This window comes from Carlito syrichta, unplaced genomic scaffold (assembly GCF_000164805.1).
Source record: "Carlito syrichta isolate Samal-C Ts95f unplaced genomic scaffold, Tarsius_syrichta-2.0.1 Scaffold120461, whole genome shotgun sequence".
NCBI classification, from domain to species: Eukaryota; Metazoa; Chordata; class Mammalia; order Primates; family Tarsiidae; genus Carlito; species Carlito syrichta.
Genome location: NW_007064557.1, coordinates 131,432 through 136,882, shown reverse-complemented (window position 1 = coordinate 136,882; position 5,451 = coordinate 131,432).

Genomic DNA, 5,451 nt, shown 5'->3' with positions numbered 1-5,451 from the left:
ACGCTGGTTTAAAAAAACAAAAATTGGAGAACTCTTTTACCTACAGTACCATAAAGCTGTGATGCTGACGGAAGAATAGATATATATGGAAATGAGAGAGAACAGGATCCAGAAATAGACCCACACAGATATAGACAATTGATTTTCAGCAAAGGTACTCAGGCTATTCAGTAGGGAAGGGAAAATCTTTTCAACAAATGGTGCAGGAGTAACTGAATATCTATATGGAAGAAAATGAACATTAGCTCTTACCTTATAAGGTAGAAACCCACACAGAAAACTCAAAGTGGATCAAAGGCCTAAAAGAGTTAAAACTATAAAGCTTCTGGGGGAAAAAAAAGTAGGAGAATATGTTCGTGTGATCTCTGGGTATGAAAAGATTTTCTAAGTAGGACACCAGAAGTACACACCATAAAATAAATGAATGCTGAACTGGACTTTATAAAAAATGTTTGCTCTTCAAAAGGGAAAAGAAAAAGTCCATGCTATGGGAGAAGATATTTGCAATGTATATCTAACAAAGAACTGTAAAGAACTCTTCCAATTCAATAATAAAAAGATAACCTCATTTTTAAAAAATGGGCTACATGCTGGGGTGGCCACGAGTGTGCCATTGCACTCCAGCCTGGGTGACAGAGTAAGACTCCAAACTCCAAAAAAAAAAGTGCGGGGGGGTGACCAACAGACATCACAGGATACTTTACAGCATACTTCACAAGATAAGATAAAACAGTGGTCAGAAGCTACATGAAAAAGCATTTCATATTATTAATCATCAGAGAAAAGCAATTTAAAACCATAAGGGGGCCAAGCACATGGTTCACACCTAAATTTTAGTGCTTTGGGAGGCCTAGGCAGGAGGATCGCCTAAGGCCAGGAGTTCAAGACCAGACTGGGAAGCATACCAAAACTCTGAATCTACAAAAAATTTTTAAAAATTAGCCAGGTGTGGTGGCACGAGCCTGTTACAGTCCTAGATACTGGGCAGGCTGACAAGAGGGATTACCTGAGTTTGAGGTGACAGAGGACTGTGGTTGCAGCACTGCACTCCAGCTAGAGAGACAGATTCTTGTCTCTAAACCCCCCACCCTTCAAAAAAACCCATAATCAGCTACCATTGTTCACCCTCTAAAATGGCTACAATTAAAAGACTAATAATACCAAAAGTTGGCAAAGACGTGGAACAAACAGAACTTTCATACTCTTCTGTTAAGAGTGTAAAGTAATATAACTGGTTTAGAAAACAGTTGACAGTTTCTTTTAAAGTTAGACATACAGTTACCAAAGAACCCAATAATTCCACTCCTACATATTGTATATTTATATAAAAATCTAAAAAATGTGCATGTGTAGTGAGTGATAGGAAAACAGATCAGTGGGTTGCTTGGGGCTTGTAGTGGAGGCAAGACTGATTGCAAAGAGGCACAAGGGAACTTTTAGGGGTGATGGAAATGTTCTGTATCTCGATTGTGGTGGTGGTTACACTGGCATATCACGTGTAAATTTTGTTTATTGTGTGTAAATTATATCCCCCAATAAAGTTGATTTAAAAAAACTTTCCACTATTTAAAGGCAACTACTCAATATTCGAGTTCACTAGATGGTTATTACACTTTAGGTTGTGTATTCTCTTTTCCAGAACCCCTGTTCTGTTCAGGTATCAGATTTCTCTTTGTGGTCATGTTCTTCTAGGAAGAATGTTCCTACCCCAAGTTCTGGTAATTTTACATCGTTTTGATAATTTTGCCTCCCCTCAGTTACTTAGGATGGCGCATGTTACCAAGTTGCAACCAATGACAAATGAGCAGAAGTCTTCTGGGGGGAACTTTTAGAAAGATAGAAAAATGTGATAGATCGTGTTTGTTCCCTCCGTAATCCCACTAAAATGACAGTAAAGGAATTTTCTTTTAAAAAGGCAGAAGTCTATAAGGATGAAGAAAATGAGAGAGGAAATAGCAGTGGGCTGAATTTTACCCACAAAATTTTGAAAGCTGAAATGTAGGTGCATATATGATAAGTAATTTAGGTTTCATCTTTCTCTAAGTATTTGCAGTGGTGGAAGCTAATAAGAAGCAATTCAATTTTCAGCCACATGTGGGCATAAGTTGTAAGTACCTCTGAATGTGGAATGAATACTGGCACCAGAAACAGTAAAATTAGTTGAAAAAAGTCTGAATGTTGAAGAGTTAGCATCCCAGATCCCCATTTCACCCTTTCAGGTTACCACCCCTACCCCCCTCCTGTCAAAAATGGGATGTTTAATGTCTGGAGAATGAGAAAGAGGGAGAATGGGTATGACAAAGTTTGGCCTGAGGGAACCACATTATAAAGGAGGGTGGGAAGCAGACTTTTTACCCCAAATAGTGCAATTGAGTGAAAGTCTGCATATTCAACCAGGTGATCTTTCCAACTACCTTCCTGTCTTGGCTTCCAGAATCCTGGCCTTTGGGCTTGTTATCACAACCACCATCTCTACCCACGAAGACATTGAAAGTTATCTCAAAGAAACTGACCCGTCCTTGACTCCTAGGACACTAGTTTATCAGCCTCCCAACCAGGAGATTATACCATCTTTTTGGAGAAATTAACCAGCCTGTAAGTGCCCGTACACACGCACGATGTTTAGAGTTTCCCTAACTCATCACACTCTGGTGAGATCTGCCAGTAAACAAGCTGTGCCCATACACACAGACTTCGTAGTTAGCTCTTTAGCATTCCTTTCTTAAATATGAGCAGAATTTAAGGGCTCCAGACATTTGAAGAAAGCCTACAACTTGAAAAACACATTATTCAAAGAGATAAGATACTACATCTAAAAAAAAAAAAGGCAAGATGCTACATAAAAGAACTATTCAAGAATGTTCTAAAGAATTAAAATATAACTCAGTAGCCGGGTTCGGTGGCTCAGCCTGTAATCCCGCGCCTTTGGGAGGCTGAGGTGAGTGGATTGCCTGAGCCCGCGGGTTCGAGACCCGCCTGGGCAGCAAGACCTTATCTCTACAATAAATCAAAAAATCAGCTGGGCATGGTAGTGCATGCCTGTAATTCCGGCTACTTGGAAGGCTGAGGCGGAAGGATCACCGGAGCCCAGCAGGTCGAGGCTGTGGTGGCTGGGAGCAGCCACTGCATTCCAGTCTGGGCGATGAACTGAGACCCCAACTCAAAAGATAATAATAATAATGAATTTAAAAGCCATACAACAAAGTACATTATTGTGAAATTTTACAACAGTGATGACAGATTTTAAAGGCATCCAAAAGCTGGGTGTGGTGACTCACACCTGTAATCCCAGCACTTTGGGAGACGGAGGTAAGAAGATTGCCAAGTCCAGGGGTCTAAGACCAGTCTGGGCAATTTGAAGATACTTCATCTCTACAATAAAAAAAACTAGCCGGGTTTGGTGGCATGTGCCTGTGGTTCCAGCTACTTGGAAGGCCAAGGTGGAAGGATTGCTTGAGCCCAGCAAGTCAAGGCAGTGATGAAGTATGTCACTTCACTCCAGCCGAGAGACAAAGTGAGACTCCAACTCAAAAAAAAAAAAAAAGACACCTAGAGAGAAGAGTCACAGAAAAAGGATCTAAAACAGGTGACATTAGACCATTTAACAATAGCACTGGAACCTAAAAGATAATAAATTAGTGCCATTTAAAGTCTGATAGAGAAATTTTCAATCTATAATTCTATACCCAACTAAACTGTCAAAGGTGAAAATAAAAATGTTTTCAGAAATGCAAGGTCTCAAAACATTTACCTACTGTCTACCTTTTCTCAGAACATCTAGAGAATGTTGTCTTCCAAAACCAAAAAGTGAGGTAGGAAAGAGAACAAGCCTGGCACAGTGGCTCATGCCTTTTATCCCAGCACTTTGGGAGCCCCTGAGCAGCATGGAAAGACCTTGTCTCTACAGTAAATAAAAAAATTAGCTGGGCGTGGTGGCACATTCCTGTAGTTCCAGCTTGTGGAAAGATCACCTGAACCCAGCAGGCCGAGGCTGCAGTGGCCATGAGTGTGCCACCCTGCACTGCAGCCTGGGCGACAGAGTGAGACTCCAAATCAAAAAAAAAAAAAAAGGAGAACAACTGGGAACCCAGGACAAGGGATTCAACCTAGGATACAAGAAGGGATGCTCAAGGTATTAGAAAGGGAAAGTCCCTTTTTTTTTTTTTTTTTTTTTAGTTGGAGTCTCACTCTGTCACCCAGACTGGAGTGCAGTGGCCGCTCCTGGCCACCGCAGCCTTGACCTGCTGGGCTCCGGGCTGACTGCTATGCACTTGACCCAGGCCGGGTTGCAACTAATGACCTTAGTTCCAGAAGAGATGTCTTGTAGGAAAAATGGAACTCAGACTATGTAATGTAGTTGTATGGAAAGGAATTTTAGAGTTCTGTAGAGAATTTTTAAAAAAGAAAAAAGAATCTTCAAAATATTTTTAAAGTTATGTAAGAAAGTCAGTCCAGGCGCAGTGGTTCAAGCCTGTAATCCCAGCACTTTGGGAGGACAAGGTGAAAGGATTGCCTGAGCCCAGGAGTTTGAGACCAGCCTGGGCAACTTTGTGAGACCTCATCTCTACAATATATCAAAAAATAAGCCAGGTGTGGTAGCACATGCCTGTAGTTCTGGCTACTTGGAAGGCTGAAGTGGAAGGATCACCTGAACCCAGCAGACCAAGGCTGTGGTGGCCATGAGCACCAGCAGGTTAATGCTGGAGTGTCTGTGAGCATGTACTCCAGCCTGGGCGACACTGGGCGACATAGTGAGACTCTGACTCAAAAAAAAAAAAAAAAAAAGAGAGTCATAGCATACTATACTATGGGACTAACCAGGATAGTGTTTATGTAGTCATAATTATGTAAATTTATTAGCCAAATATTGCCTGTAACTACTGGGAGGGTGAAGGAAGTGCAGTGTGTGTGTCTTTGCATGATGTTGGAGTGCTGAATCTTAATTTTATGTAGGAAGACACAGTAGATAATATCTGAAATTTAGAACCTTAGATATCAGCTTTGAGTCTACCTAAGCTTTATTTGAACAACTGAAATCTATCTTTAACTTGTTTATTATTTATGCTATTTACAAATATGAAGGTAAATATAAGAAAAGTTGAAGGGGGCTGGTTACCACTGGGAAGTGGGAGGGAAGAAGGAAACATTCTTTGTTGATTAAGCCTTGTAGTACCATTTGGTCATTTAAATAATGTCCACTACTATTCTGATTAAATAAAAATTATATTTAAAAAAAAAAGAGACCCAGGCCGGGCTCGGTGGGCTCAGCCTATAATCCCAGCACTTTGGGAGGCTGAGACAAGTGGATTGCCTGAGCCCATGGGTTCGAGACCAGCCCAGGCAACTTGGTGAGACCTCGTCTCTACAATAAATAAAAAATTAATCCCACGCCTTTGGGAGGCTGAGGTGAGTGGATTGCCTGAGCCCACGGGTTCGAGACCCGCCTGGGCA